Genomic DNA, 16728 nt, shown 5'->3' on the forward strand with positions numbered 1-16728 from the left:
TTTTTTTTTGAAATAATGTTTTATTATCTAACTATCTTTCTGTTTGGTTTTGATTTTTAGCCACTTTGGCCATGGATGTATCCTCTTAACATTTCTCAAGATTCTCTGAAAGATGAGGATTTTACATTACATTTAAAACTGAGCAATCGAAGTCCCTTGTTACTTTCTAAAAATGGTGAGGATGGCCACTTGTGAGCTAACAAGTAGTTCACAATGTGTATGGATGTCAAAGTGAGGCTCATAGAGTAACTCTGACTTTTATCTGATTTGGTTGACTACATTGCAAACTTCATAGAACTAATAAAAATAATCTCTTTAATTCAATAGACTCAGTAAGAACCAGTTGACTCTGAGTTCTGTTTTATTTACTTGTTTTGTTTTGATTAGTGTGTTTTGTTTTTTTTTTTTTAAAAAAAAGAGCCAGTGGCAAAGGCAATCGCCTGTAGCACAGCTCACTTTCAAAGGTAACTGCTAAACCAAGATCTTATTGTAATAATGACTATGACAGCACAAGAGAAATATATTTCATTAAATGGTGATTTTCCTCATCTTTATGCTTATAATGAAGAAAATAACATCTAATTAAACATCACTTTGCTTCAGTAGGTAAAGGACTGGAAACTTGTGGAGAAGGAAACCTCCCTTCCACCAATGCAACTGCTCTGGGTAGAGCATGTCTGTTGTCTCTGTGGGGCATAGCTTCCAGCCCATCCTGAGCAAGGTAGCAGGGAGTAGGGATCCTCACTATTTATATGATTTACTCTTCATATATTTGAAATTAATAGATACAGGTAGTTGCTGAAGAGCGAGCAGCACAACCCTAACAGAAAAGCCTTGCCTCTTGGAGGACATTGCTGCACCACTGTGGTCTTGTGACAAGGAATGTGATTGCTTTCTTTCCACATGACAGCAAATAGTGTCATAATATAGGTAGCAATGACTTCATATGATGTGCAGTACAAGCCTCTCTTACTATCACTCTTTTGGTTTAGTGCATTGTGTTTCAGATGTTATTTAACTAGCATGTGCTGAAAATTTGCTGCCTGCTCCTACAGCCATGTAATCTCAACAGCTTCCCTTTTAACCCTGACTCAGTTCTCAGCTGCTCTGTGAAGATCGAAAGTAAAATCATGTTCCTATTGAGATACAGTGTGCTCTGCTATTGACCACAGCTGGGACTGGATTCCACCCTATGGTGCTGTCAAGTTTTTGACATTTATATGCCATCCTCACTTCTTGAATCTTATGATCACCGCTAAAATGGAGCAATGTTTAAAAAGAAGGAATATGTTTTTACATTTGCATAACTGTAATGATTGAACTGATTGAGCTTAACATCTCCTTCAAAGTTCCCACTTTGGCTAGCATTTCTAGCGTTCAAATTGCAAATACATATCTCAAAAGGAACATATTTTTAGAAAGTTTCATGTGATAGGAAATGGAAATAGATAGGAAACTTAAGATGAAAAATGTTTTTCATCTTAGCAGTATTTTTTATCTCACTTGTGTATGCAAGCAATGTGCTGAGGAGGAAGTCAGATTGTGTGTATGTTATTAGCTGTATGTACAGATTTGCCTGCTTGATTTTTTTTCTTTTTTTTCCTAATTCAATCAAAAGAAGCTTTTAGGATGAACAAGTAGGAGATGAAGCAAGGACCAGGCAAGAAACCATGCTGTACATTACCTCATAAGAATTAATGGTGAGGCCATTATTGGAGAAGTAATTAAAATTATATCACTGCTTTATCAAAATTATACTTAATCATTAAAAGCTTCCTCATGTTAGAATAGAAAGGCAGCTCAGTATTTAAGGGCATTTTGTGCAAAACTAGTGAATGAAGACAGTGACTCTGAAGGACTAATGGTTATAGCTTTTTTGTCCTTTACATACGTGCCTATGTATACTTTCGAATTTATATGCAGTATATTCATTTTTTAGGAGCAATTTTCATTTAAAAAGCTGTTTGTCACAAGCTGCTAGAGGAAAGTTTCTTCTAGGTGCCAGGACAGCTTGGCCTGTTGCACAGCAGGGCTGAGAAGGAGAGGCTAAATTTGAGGACTCAGAACAGCTGAATTGAGGGCATATTATCAAAAGTATAGAAGTAATGAAATCAGTAAGCCGATCTTTCCCTGCCTTCTGAGGAAGGGCAGTGAGATCTGCAGTAAAGATTCTTCTTTATTCTTGGTGTAAACACAGTAATATAAGGTAAATTTATATCATGCATTGTTCTTGTCTCTTCTGTATGCTGAAATAACACATACTACAGCACTCTCAATACAGAGGAGCTTTATATAAGTTGTCCAAATAAACATTGAAAACAAAGATTTAAAGCACTCAGGTTTGAAAATTGTTTTGCTGCATTGTGAATGTTATTATTTTCTGTTACATTCTTAATGTAGAGAAAAGTAAAATGAAAGAATGGCAGTAGAAGCTTATGAGAAGACCTTGGAGATGTTTGTGATTCCCTGGTCACAGGTTTGAATGAACAGGGAGATAGAGCAACCAATTGTGAAGTCTTCATTTTTGGTCTTTTAGTTCTGAATACAGATCTAACTTTCTGCTGAGCTTGATTCCCTGTTTATAGACAGATGGACTGGAGAGGTTTCCCCTTAAAATACATTCAGTTTCCCAAAAGACATGAAGGGAAGTTCAGATGTCTGTAGAACAAATAAATAAGTGAGCAGTGTGTGAACTCTAGACACTTAAAATCTTCATTTTGCACAGACAGGAGATATACAAATTCCTATCCTGTTTGTGATTGGGAGCTTACAAGATTTTGTCCTTGTAAAAAAAAAAAAAAATTTCAAGCTTTCTTGTTTAGGGATTCCTCCATGCATCCTCAGAGAGTACTCCATGCATCCCAGCTGATGGCGAGAGACTCACTTCAATTTCTGTTTGCCAGAACAGCCTGGTGGGTCATGGATGCATCACTGGGCCTTAAAAATATGATTCAATAAAGTGGTTTGTATTGTACTGCTTTTAAAACTAGGAAGATTTACACATGCGGATTTGTATTCAAAACTGAGCTGTGTGACTTTTGTATAACATCTGATGGATGGATGCTTTTATACATAGTGTGACAAAATCATAGAAGCTTATTCCACAGCCAGAATATGTACTGTTCTGTTTATTCTGTGGCTTTAACATCTTCCTCCTCATAAATGTAGCTACACACACACATACATGTCTATATTTATATACATAACTACATAATTCTATATATGTTTCTGAAAGCTTTGCCACTTTCCCTTTAGATCTGTTAGTGACATGAAAAACATAATTTTGTATGGGAAGAGAGAGTTTGTAATAAAAAAAGGGCTCGTGTGACTGAAAGCTTGTTTACTTTGGCCAACTATCTCAGCTGGGCTGGTAAAAACAAACAAACAAACAAAAAACAAGTCCCAACAAACCTGATGTCTCTTGTTGATCATGATTACTGTTATTAAAACATCAGAGTATGCAAGTGATATTGTTATGGGTATAATATTGTTTATTAAATATTAAATCCATGATTATTGAACTGTAGAGAACAACTACTATGAAGAGTGCTGTGCGCTGTGCATTGATGTATTCATAGTACACACAAGGTACAGACATACAGTGTTATGATTCAGAATTACTAATTGGGATTTTAGAGTAACTAATGCATCTCTAGTTTTCCACTGGACAAATAAATATTGACAATTACAATGTTAGTAAGTAGAAACAGAGTTGTGTGTTGGTACTTAAGTAGTTTAAAGTTGAATCATATTTTTTTTTTATTTCTTTTTTCTTTGAATGTCTTCTATTTTTAAGACTCTGAGATTGAAAGTTGAGTTAAGCTTTGGTAATTCTACTGCTTTCAAGATCCTAAAGTTTTCAGACAACATTTTTTCTTTTCTTCCTTCCTATTTTTTTAATCACAGTTTTTAGTACAATTGATTCTGTATATAAAAGTAGCAGGCAGGTATTTATCAATTAATATTCCATCTCTTGTTCCCTTTGAAATATTTATTCAGCAGCTGTTTTGCTCCAGGCATTGTTTTACTTCTTATTGTCTTTCCCTAGTGTTTCTCCATTTGCAGTTAAATTGAAATACATGACAGTGATAGAAACAGGATTCTCTTATGCTTTGCTTTCCATAACTGTATGCTGTTTTAGACTTGGTGTAGAAAAGTTCCTCATATTTACATAGGGGTACTGAGAAACAGTGCATTCTGACTCCTCTGTTTAAAATAAATAAATAAATTGTGTTTTCTACATTCTTGAAATGTAGAGGTGAAGTGCTTAGAAAATGTGAATGATTTCATGGACATCTCAAAGCTTTAAAGATGAAAGATTCTTTATTATTATTATTTTTTTTTTTTTCTCTTCTTCCCTGATTAAGCTATGAGAATGATGAGATCCTGTGGGCTTTTTCCGCTTCAAAGGGTCATTCAAATACAACTCTAAGGATGAGTGCCACAAAATTATTTCCATGAAGTTTGATAGAGTTCCTTTTGTGTTACATGGAAGGATAGGTAACTGTTCCCCTTCATTTCATCTAACTTTTGCTCTGCTGGACTTTCCAGGAGCTGGTAAAGAGTTAACCATTAAGTCAAGGAACCTCCTAAGTAGCACGAATCTGACATCCAAAATCACATTAATAATACTCATTACTTTCGATGTAATTCTTCCAGGCAATTGCCTATATATTTGATATCAGTTAGTTCATATCAGGAATGAAAGCAGCTTAAAAGACATATAAGCGGATGAAAATCTGGCCACCATAGGATGGATCTTGGTCTGGACCATTTGGGATCAGCTCCAGTCAGCGATGGGAGAATCAGCTGGTTACAGCAGGGAACGAATGGGTCAGTGTTGTTCAGCATTACTACTTTTGAACAATTCAAGGTTAAAGACATGAACTTCCAAAATTGTCACAAAGGGATTTGAATGGCAATGGCTGAATTTGACATTTCAAACATAAGAAGTACTGTTCTACAACAGCCCAAACAAAACACTCCTAATAGAGCTATGAAAAGCACTGTTACAAAGTCTTAAAAATGAAATGAAGGAAGCCTCTCAATCCTCATAACAACAAAGGAGTAAGAAAACATTTTTTTGAATATAAGGAAACTGTGATAGAACGTACCCAAGTCTTGAAAGCAAACACCTGAAATAGTTCACTCAGTCTTGGCACCTGGTCTATACTACAATAAAACATTCTGGTAAAAAATAAGTTTATGGATGAATGTTAATAGTATAGAAGAAAATAGTAAGTCTGAGTTCATTTCTGTAGGATCTACACAAAGTAAGTTAACAAGTTAATTGCTGATAGCACTGTTTCTCCTGTCATTGTTTTCCATGTGTTAAAATCAGCAGCAATATTTGGCTTGATCTCTCATTTATTTGGTCATTATTGGCAGAAAAAACAGTCCTTTGCGATATAACGTAATTGCTGAGACTGATAAGGAAGTTTTAGTCTACCTCTAGCCCTATCAAATTTGGACTTCACCAGAGCATTCAAATTTATTTTAAGTTCTACTTTTCCATCACTATTTCATTACTGCCTCTAATACAGATTTCCTGTGCTTCTATTGTCCTGCTTTGTCTTTGATCACTCTAATAACAGTAAAAAATAATTGAAACCATTTATGCAAATATAAAATCTTTTTTTTTTTTTTCATTTCACAGCTATGATGAGTGTACTGTTTATACAAAGACTGTAATACAAGGCAATTTTATTTACTATCAAAAGCAATCAAGACTGAAAAAAAAAAAGTATTAGTAACTAATTGTAGTTTAAGAGAAGGTAACAATTTAGAACTTCTTTTGAAGTCATCTGGAGGTGCACCGTTTGACCTGTGATGTTCCCCTCAAAATTTTGCCATTTGTAAAGAGCATTTATGCCTCTGTGGTGGCAAGGTCAGAAATAGCTGAAACTAATTCACTATCTGGATGCCTCAAACACTTCTTGAATTTGACAGTCTCTGTTGCTTTGTGTTCATTTCCAGGAGAAACCCAGAAGGGATATGTTGGATACTTCAGACCTGTTACTGAAGGAATTTCCAGGGCTGTGACTGAGCAGCAGAGTTGCTGCTGGAGCATTGGTCACCTGGAGGCTGCTGGCACACATCTTTGTCCCTCGCTAGGGCCATCGAGTAGAGGAGGACCCAGACAACTGCCCATCTTTCTCTCAGGTATGCTTTACCACTAACCATCTTCACCCCTTTGGTAGCGTATGAAGAACACCACAGAAACAGTATGTTCTTCATCACTTCTCTGCAAAGATTACAGATGCTGCGCTGGATGGTGGAACTAAAGGTATTTAAATCTTATTCACGATTCCTTGAGGCAGACTGGTAGAAGTGTGAGCATTTCCAGGATGTATCTAGTCTTGTCATGTAACAAAAGCTATGCCCAGATCATTTATCCAGCAACAACTGGCAGCAGAGTTCTTTGCATAGGATTGAAGTCCCTATTACATGGGACAGTGCACAGTTTTGTAAACAAAACAGCAAAGGAGTATACCAAATGTGTATACTCCCATTCTGCCTGATTAATTGGGATAAAGTGTATTAATTGGGATGGAAAAAGTGTGGGTTTCCTGGGGGAAAAAAAATGGCAGTGATTCATAAGAGTAAGTAATTTTAACTTTCTTGTCTGTTGATGACTGATTGCTTCTTAAGCTTTCTCACTTGCTGGTGTCATCATTTTGTCCAAAATCTTGGAAAGGTTTGAATTTTGATTTAGGGCCTAGTTCAAGACAGATTGCAGTATACTGAAAGATTTCTGCTGACTTCATTGTGCTTTGGATCAAGCCCCTTTGATGGCATTTTGCACATTTGCTTTCAAATCTTTCTTTATTTGGCATCTTCAATTTATGTTCCTGATAAAAATCTCAGGGGTTACAATAGCTTGAAGAGGAATATATGCATTTCTGTTGTGTTCCAGTGGCTTCAGTATATCACAAGGGCATTGTTAAGAATAGCCACTATATATCTCAGTTGAAATCATTATTAAGTGTGTGCTTAAGGGACTGACACAATACCACTAAAATCAGAATTAAAAAACTACTTTGATTTCACTCTCGCCAGACAGAATTTTTCCCATTGAAATCCTTAGAATTTATGGTCAGCAGAGAATATTAAGAATTCGTCTTGATAAGACGTGACTCAGGCTTTTAGGATTGCAGTTATTTAGTAATAAATTCCTCCAAGGAAAATATTTGGTTTACTAATATTTCCTGATTGAAACATATTTTTGCAAGATTTGGGGTGTGTTTCTTTTTTTTTTTTTTTTCTCTAGTGTTATGCCGTGTCTCAATTAATCACTATGAACCATGCCAAGAGAGACTTTGAATTGCACATATCCATTGATGTAGATTCAAGTGTAATTCTAAATATTTAGTGGCAGCTCTGGCACTTGCAAATGGGCTATGTGTGATCTGAAAAAGTTGAGGACACGCTGACTGTTGATGAGCAATAAGCATACTTGCACCATTTGAAAGGATAGGTGTGTTGTATCCAATTAATTTAGCCATGGGATTGTTATTCAGAGTTTATATTGCAGTGAGAGAGAACAGACTTTTCTCCTTATTCTGAAATTAACTGTCACTCATCTCGCACCTGTGTGAGACTGACATAATGCTAACTGGCAGCTTGCTAACGTCTCAAATTGGTGTCATGCCTTTGAACTCTGTGGTGGATTTTTCACTTGTTGCGACTTGTGCTGTTTCTCCACCACTACCAGAAGCACTCACGACATCCTGCATAAAAATACAAGGTGGGATACTTTGGGCTTTATGCTATGCACCAGTATGTAGATCAAGTCTCTTTACAACATGTTTGTTGAATAAAACTTAGTCTGTCTTGCCTAATAGCGATTTTAGCAATCATTACAGGAAAGAGTACTTTAGTTCTGAGTGGTGGAAAACCACTTATATGTTTCATATGAAAGAAAGAATAGAAATACACCTCAGACAAAAAGGAAGGTTCTCCATGATTGTGAACCAGCCATGAGGGGCACATATGCTGTAGCTGAGTTGAGGATGAAAGCTAAGAAGAAAGATGAAGTAAGAATATTCAAATGCCCTAGTTTGAGAAAATACCCCGGGAGTGTAACACCTACTGATAGATCTGGCCACAATTCCAACATCTTTTGTTTGTGAAATTCTGGTTTGGTTGCCACGTCCAATTTCCCAACTATCAGAATAAAGCAAATGAGGTGAGCACAGGAGGAACACAGAATTCCGAGGGAATGTTTATGTTGTCAGCAGCCAATCGCACCCTAAGGCAAAGTAACTGTAGAGGTTTTGTTGCCCACAGCTTCAGATAATATTTATATGAATTAATGATGAATGTCTTCAGATATTTTGTGAAGCTGGAGAGGAAAGACAGGCTTCTAACTGTGTGTGTATGTGGGATTTGAATATAAGCATCTCAAATGCTTGCTGTTTGGGAGCTAAAACAGATGTGGTTCCAAAAGGGTCTTATTTTCCATTTAGAATTTTTGTTTCTTTTGTTGACTATTCTGAGGATAGTTATCCTGAGATCTTTAGGACTGCTTCCATGTTGATTGTTAAAGCAAATCTAACTCCTTTAACTTGTTTATTACATTTTGCTATTTGAAGATGATGTCACTGGTTCTGCTGTATGGACGCAGATGTGAAGCCATCAAGAACACAACCCTTGTCACAGAACTGCTAGCTGTGGCATATCTACTGCAGGGTCAAAACTTAAACTCCCTGTGACAAACAAAACAATATATTCATGAACAGTATATCGGTCGTGTGTGTCACATCAGTCCTTAAGAAAATACCACTTCTGACTTCACCATGGATAAATTATTTAATTCCATCTGAGTTACAGATGTTCTCAAGGGGACACTGAGCATTTCTTAGCATTTTATGAAGAAAAATAAATTATATGTTGTTTTCTGATCATGACAAATATATTTCCAGAAGAGTAAAGAAGTTGGGCTATGATACAGAATGAGTAGGAAGAAATGCAAGTGAAATTTACAAAATACCTACGTAAATTAGAATTAATGCACTGAACAGATTCAGTTTAACAAGAGTGGGCTGATTTGGAAAACTGATTATGATTTTAATATTAATTCTTGGGGACAGAGAAGTAATCTAGAATAATTTAGAGTCTGTGGTTTTGAATACATTGTAACAGCTTAACTGGTGGCTAAATTATTACAGAACAAGTTTTCCATGCACCACCTGCACTCAGCTGTCTGTCAAGGTGCATGATGTATTTCTGTAACACTTCAGAGTAGATGTTAAAGAGCTTATATTTTTTTTTCTTTTATTTTTTTCTTTATTTTTTAACTGAAGGATACACTATTTGAAATACATTTGCCTTTACTATGGGGTTAAGGGGAAGCTACTTTGAGCTTGCTGTGTCAAGGCACATAGACATTTCATATTTTTAGACCAAAGAATTTTCTTCAAAGAAGAAAGTAGTCAATGGTACAATCTTCATTAACTTATCTGGGGGATATCTGTTTTTAAGCAATCCAGTTAATGAAGGCATAGTGAAAGCATTCCCCAGCCAATTTAAATAATTGTTACTGTTTGTTAACCCCAATCGTAAGAATAGGAAATTGTAAGAAAAGAAGTCTGAAAAATCTTTACTCATAATACAGGAAGTCTTTCAATATTAAACGATGCAATGGCTACACTTGAGTCATCTTAATGGTATCATATCCTGATGCCTTTCCGTAAGAACCATTACAAATTTTAGGAGCTGACAGCTTGAAAATCTTACTGGAGGGAAGAAATGTAGCTGAGGCAGATGAAGTACTGAAAGACTTCAGGACTTGGTCATCCGCACTTAAAAGGACTTAAAAGCTCTCTCTCTTGTGAGGGCTGTAAAATGCTTTTCTTGTGTTATGTTCTCCCAAGATGCATGTACAAATTGTTTGAGAATGAATACAAAGAACAATTCATACAGAGTTTGAAGAACAGCAGTATGGTTGCAGAAGAGGCAAGAGCTAAGGGGCATTTGTACAGGCAGTGCAATGCCTGGACCAGGACAACAGTTTGCATAGCTTGTGAGGAAGGTGAGGGCTGTGCAGGACACGCACTCACAACTGTAAGCCCCTAGTTCTACATTTCCATAAGGAATGCCGGATTCCAAAAAAAAATCTATGACAAAGCTTCTATGGATTTCTAAGACATCCTTATCTTGCTCATTTTCTTGCTTTACTGGGCATCCGCTTAAGTAGTGAAGAGTTCTCCTGTGGTTGTCTCTGAATGCCTCCAACCAATCCTTTTCCTCTTTGTCAAAGGGTTAGAAATTTGTATATTGATATTTTCCAATGCCAAAGTGTTTTTCATGAGAAAGGGTTTAAAGAGTGTGCTTACCCAATAAGCCGTTTCCCCAGATTTCCTGATAGCTGTGAGCACAGGCCTGTCCTAGCAAAGCGGCCAGGCTCCAGTCGGATTGCTCACTGTGACAATAATCTCAGTGTCTACTTAATGCACCTTTCATATAATATTATTAATGCTATTAACATTCCTTCTGAGCAGAAATTCAATATTTTGTTTTTCATATTTGTGTATATACAGAACAAATGTATTTCACATTTTGTTTCCGTTGTTTTCTGCTCAATTATTCTGCCTCAATATTAACATGCCTCTACGTAAACGGCTAAGGAAATCATACCTAAGTGTCATTACCACAATGACACCGATGGATTAATAGTTCAGAAAAAAAAAGGGGGGGTTCAAAACATCTGCGCATATATAATTTTATAGGTCACTTTCTAAAATGTCGAAAATGGCAATAAAGCCACCCTTTGGTGCACCGCCGTTGACCCTTCAGTGACCACCCCAGCCGACGAAATGTTTTGCCCAATACGGGAGTGGAAAGGGGGCGGTGGTGCCTCCAGAGCTGCTGTGGGCAGGTGGGAGAGCAGTCTGGGTCCCAAACTTGTCTGGCTGCAGGCTCGGGATGCGGCGGTCCCGGCAGTACCCCAGGCTGCGCGGGGGGACCGTCCCTTTGTTGCAGGTGCCTGCTGCCGGTTTCCGTTTTCCCGTAGGGAAATCCCTTTCAGAAACAACAGCAAATGCTGCTTAGTGCTGGTTATCAGGTAGCATCAGCCTCAGGAAGCAGCTCCTCGTCCCGAGCCCTGGTCGTTCGCTAGGAATCTTCTCCGGAGGTGTCTCCACCTCCCTCCACACGTCTTTTTGGACATACAGCGGCAGCCTATTGGATTACTGTCCCAGGATGGGGTCAGGCGCACCCCCTTACCCCCCCCCCCCCTTTTTTTTTTCTTTTCCTTCTTTTCCTTCCTTTTGCCGTAGCATCCACCCTCCCGAGGGGTTTGCCTGGATTATTTATTTATCTTGTGCGCATTAAGAAACCACCATTAGGCTTTGGTGGGAGGCGCCTTACTTTCTGCGCGCTAGCCTGCCTCCCTTGCGCCGCGCTAGGAATGCACAATTGAACAGGAGCTGCAAGCTTGGCAGGAACTGCCTTGTGCGTGCCTATTCGGTGGCCGGATCCGTATTTATGCCTCCTGGACCACTGGCGTCCCCTGCTGCAGGGTGTCCTTTCCATCCCCTGGATTTTACGTTCTTTTGTATTTTTCGCTCGGGAAACCTCGGCGGAGTTTCGATGCCGGGCCGGACTTGAGCGCGGAGGAGCGGCGGGGAGCGGAGCCGCGCCGAGCCGAGCCGAGCCTCCTGCCCCGGGCCCCGCCCGCGGATCGGCCTCCCTGGCCCGGCGCCGGCCGCGGGTTGGCCGCGGGGCCGCGGAGTGGCGGCTGCGCCTCCCCGCCGCCTCCCCGCCGCGCAGCCGGGGGATGCTGGAGCCGCTGCCGCTGCGCCGCGGCCGGGCATAGGCGGGAGGCGAGCGGGCGGGGGAGGGAGCGGAGGAGAGGAAGACGACTAGGAGAGAGCCCCTGGCCCCGAGGGGCGAGGAGAAGGAGAGGTGAGAAGGGACGCGGATGTGAAGGAATGTGCCTACCCGCCGCCGGGACCGCCAGCTTGGGGTGACAGCCGACATCGCCGAGGGAGGAGGCTGGATCTCGCGACCCACCGCACGGAGGGGAAAAAATAAAATAAAAAAGAAGGAGAGAGGAGAGAAGGAAAGACCTGGGAGCGGAAGCAGAAGAAGGAGAGCCGAGAGGCGAGGAGCCGGGCGCCCGGCGGATGGCGCGGCCGTCCCGCTGACTCCGCGGCCGCGGGAGGCTGCGCGGGGCGCTGCGGGGCTCGCCATGCCGGGCTGCCGGCGGCACTGAGCGGGGCGCTCCCTCCGCGCCCCTCCGCCCACCTCCGCCGCATGCCGCCGGCAGCCGCGGCGCGCTGATGTCCCGGGGCCGCGCTGCGGACGGCCCCTAGGATGAGCGAGGGGGCTGCCGGCGCCGCGGCGCCCGGGGCGGCGGAGGCGGCGGGGGGCCCGGGCGGGGATGGGGCCGGGGGACCGCCGCGGGAGCTGCGCTGCAGCGACTGCATTGTCTGGAACCGGCAGCAGACGTGGCTGTGCGTCGTGCCCCTCTTCATCGGCTTCATCGGGCTGGGGCTCAGCCTTATGCTCCTCAAGTGGATCGTGGTGGGCTCCGTCAAGGAGTACGTGCCCACCGAGCTGATGGACGCCAAGGGCGTGGGGCAGGACCCCTTCTTCCTCTCCAAGCCCACCGCCCCCCCCCGCGGCGCGGAGACCACCGCTGCCGCCACGCCGCGGCCGCCCAGCCGTGTCAGCCCCCGCCTCACCACCATGAGCCGGGCCCCCCCGCGGCCCCCCGGCACCCGCGGCCCGGCTCGGGGCGCCCCGAGGCCCACGGCGGCCCGGCACCCCGCCGCGCCCCACACCGCGCCCCCGGCCAGCGGCCCCCCCGGCCCTGGTCCCGGTCCTGGTCCCGGCCGCAGTGCCCGGCCGCCGCCCGCCGCCCCCAGCAGCCCGCCGCTGCCTGCCTGGCCCACTGCGGCACACGCTACCTCCTCCTACAAGATCTACGTCCACGACTCGGCGCCGTCCTGGACCCTGTCTCCCTTCCAGGAGTCTACCACCACCACGCCGGAGGCCAGCACGACTCCCAAAACCCGTAAGTACAGCCAGCCGGCCCCTGCCCTCGGGGCTGCCCCACGGGGGGTCGCCAACTTTGCGCCCCTTCTCTCCCTTCCCCTCAGAGCCCCCCCGGCAGGTTCCCCACTCGCGTGGTGGGTGTCGAGGTGGAGCGGCCATTTGCGGTGCCCCATCTCGGTGCGGTTTGCGGGGAAGCCTCCGCCGCCGGGCCGGGCTGAGGACGGCACCCGGGAGATGCGGAGAGCACGACGGAGCTGCCGGGCGTCGGCTCCCGGCAAGGGGCAGGTTGTTCCTCGGGAGCTAGGGCTGGTGGGGAGGGAGTTTTCTTCTGCTTTCCGCACGGTCGCCTCCCTAGAAAAAGCAAGCCTTTGGCCCAGGAAGGATGCTCGCTCCCTCCGTGCATCCCAGCGGCCGGCTGCTGGAAGGGGCCCCCGCTAGCGCCCCCGGAGGGGGGCACCGGGGCACCCGAACACGCAGAGGCTCCTGTCCGTACTGTGCCGTCCGCAGCCTCAGCCCGTAGCTGACTATTTCTTTTAAGCAGAGGAGGGGGCTAGCTCCCCGATTAATGTCTGGTGACTGACTCTTCCCACTGCAAGGTGCAAAGCGAAGGATTTGGGTTAAATCTGGGAATTCATTTGGGTTGGGCGCATCAACTTCCCACTTCTCGTAAAGGTTATCTAGGACGAATGCAATCCATGCCGAAAGAACTTGTGTGTGGTGCTGTTTAGTAAGATGCTCAATTACACTGTATTATAGTCTTCTGCGTTTTCTTGGATGCAGCATAGGAAATGAAGAGCCTGTGTCCTCCATTGACTCTTAGTCGCTTCTGCTAGGAGCATCAGTTCAATTGAATGCTACCCTCTGGATTGCTTTTACTGCCGATGGCTCCCCTTCTGCATGTTAATGTATGGTTTTTCTATTGGACGATTTTGTCAGCTTGTCCTTTAAACTTTATTTTGTCTGTTAAATCTATTTGCTGATGAACCCCAGGACAGAGAGTATATGCACGGTGAACTGATCTTGTGAATTGACAAAATAGGAAGAACAGCAAATTGGATGTGTATGTGTGGGTGGGTGTGCAGGTGGCGGATGGCTGGGAACGATTACGAATAAAACTACCACTAAATCAGAACAGCAAACAAGGCAGTAACTTGCTTCCCCAGTGTCTGCTATGGCAATTGAGAAGGAGCCATCCCTTACAGGTGTGTCTGAGCCGGTTTGCTCTGTAGCTGCAGCCCAGGGAAGTTGGATGCTACCAGCAGGAAAATCTCTCATTGATCTGAGCTCTAGCTGTTCCATGCTAGGTATATGGAGCTGCACAGAACCCTGTTTTGAAACACGCGCAAAGGAAGCGTAATTTTCAGCCTGTGTCTCTGCTCGCAAGCTTTATGTGAAGCAGGTATCTTACACAGTGTTGCTAACTGCAGTGACATGTGTGCATCTGAAATGCTGCTGGGGCTTGCCGGGTGGGATTTATCAGGGTCTAAATGCTCCCTTGCAATCTTTTCCTTTCTCCCCTTTCTATCTTTTTGGGTATGTAAGAGAAATCCCCTGCAACTTCCACCCCTCTATGCTGTCTCTTTACAAGGTATAGAAGGCAATAAAATCCTGGTTAATAAATAATGGTCGGCTGGCAGGTCTCTATTCCACACAAGGCACACAAAGGAAGAAAAAAGCCCATGATCTTGCAACGTTCCTGGCAGTTACGCAGTCTTGTAACTATTATTTGTTTTAGGGAGACTGCTAATACCTTTTACAGCAGGGTGTTTCCCCTCATTAAGTACAGCTGGGTTATAGGATGAAATGCAAGAAGTGCAAATCCAGCAGAAATTGACCCTGTTTGGGCACATTGATAGCAGAGATTATCATTAACGGAAGATTAAATAGATTACATAAAACAGGATTTGAATTTGTAGGGCATGTGGAAATTTTTGTAAAGCCTACAGCTGTACTTTGCTGGTACACATAAGCATCTCTGAGGATATGTGTAGAATTCTCTGAGGCTGCAGTATCCAGTGGAGGGGAGAGGGAGAAGAAATGTAGCCTTTCTGCCAGCAACTGCTGACATGGTGTGACCCTACAGCAGATATCTGCATCTGCCTCTTAACTTTGATTGTGGTGACTAACAGCTCTTAGGAAGAAAGGAAATTATTTTAAAACAAACACATCCTCATTTTTCCAGGGCTAGCTGCATGATCCTTCTGTGCCCATTGCTCCAGCTGCTGTTGAAATGAAAGTCATGGATCCTGTTGTATCGTGTGAATACAAATCTGACACGACAAATCTGATGCCCCAGCTTTCAAAACAGAGCACAGCCTTGTGTGATCCTCTGGCTTGGCAAGGCACGTATGTAGGCAGGGGTTGTAGGTTATTTAGCCTTTCACAGCTTTTAAGAAAAGAAGCAGCTGTCGTTGTTTATATTGCTTCATGTTGCAGTTTATTTGATTGTTTTAAAACGTAAAAATGGGCTCAAAATGTGGCTTAGGAAAATGGGAGGCAAATCAGGAGTTCTGTCTTCAGAAAGCCAGATGATTGCCCACCTGAAGTAGATGTTGGTAAAGCCTTTTCTCCGTGTGTGTATTCATCCGAGGAGATGTTGTGAAATCTCTCACTTTTTTGTGGGTGTGCATAATGACAATAATTCTTGGTTGTGTTTCACTCAAAGTCAAGCAATGTGTTAGCTGTTTTGCAAGTTCTTGATGAAGATCCTTCAGGTTCTGACTAAGCAAAAGCCACTTACTCATCAGATCTCGCTCTGTGCCTTGTGCCTGCATGTGTTTCTCATGATCAGACAGACTGTGGCTTTTCAGCACCAGCCTCTCTACCCAGCGTTCAACATGACAATCAATCATTGATTTGGAAGGGCAGCCCGGCTTGTAGATTGGAAGAATCAGCCAACTGACTGGAACAGACCGGCAAGGTTTTATTTTTATTAAGCCATTGATTTCATTTCTAAAGAGTCATGCCCTGATTTTTCCAATATGCATTTTTCATGGTGTTCTGGGCTCTTCAGTAATGTTATTATCTTTAAATTGAGATACCATACTTATAAGAATTCCAGTGTGAATTCAGCTATGAAATAGCACCGTGGTTTCTGTTGTATTCATATGACCAAAGGCTAATGCAGAGAACTGAGGTCAGGCAGGTGGGGCTCAACTAATACACAGTAACCAGGGAAAGAGATGTTAGAGACCTCTTAATCAATACATCTGGTGAAGTCCAATTGCGACCTTCCTTTTGAGTCTGGGCTGCTGCCTGGGTATACTTTGATTTCCTGCTAAAGGTTTTTTTGGTCCAGTCATTTATCCTAGTCATATCTCTGTCTGTTTGTTATGCACGGCATGGGTTCAAGTAACGAGCATCTGGCAGCTGAACTGCTACCAGCGCTGACATTTTGGTAAAAGCTGTTTTATTTTGCACTGACTCAAATATCTTTTTCACATTAAGGATGACACTTAGATGGAACTGCGGGGTTTTCACCAACTGGAGGGTGTAGTGGGAGGTGCCAAGCCGTAGTAAAACCAGACCTACTCTTCCCAGAGCTCTGAAGCATTCTGCCAACAAGTGACATGTCTCTGCGAACGCTTCGCGTTCTGATTGTGAGCTGTCATTGGAATCGAGGAGAGCACACGTGACTGTAAAGCACGTGCCTCTAACGTTGACTAAGATTAATATGTCAGTTATTTATCAATCTGTGATGCATCAAAAGCTGTGGAACCAAAAAAA

General features: G+C 43.1%; 1 protein-coding gene across 1 annotated transcript in view; it reads left to right on the top strand.

Moving 5' to 3' along the window:
* Window positions 1–12970: 12970 nt before the first annotated feature.
* The window catches only part of NRG3 (neuregulin 3), a 400082-nt gene continuing 396324 nt past the window's right edge, over window positions 12971–16728 (top strand). The window contains exon 1 of the mRNA XM_040563990.1: window positions 12971–13021. The gene's annotated coding sequence lies outside the window, so the exon portion shown is untranslated. The remainder of the gene's footprint in view (window positions 13022–16728) is intronic.

This window comes from Cygnus olor, chromosome 7 (genome assembly GCF_009769625.2).
Source record: "Cygnus olor isolate bCygOlo1 chromosome 7, bCygOlo1.pri.v2, whole genome shotgun sequence".
NCBI classification, from domain to species: Eukaryota; Metazoa; Chordata; class Aves; order Anseriformes; family Anatidae; genus Cygnus; species Cygnus olor.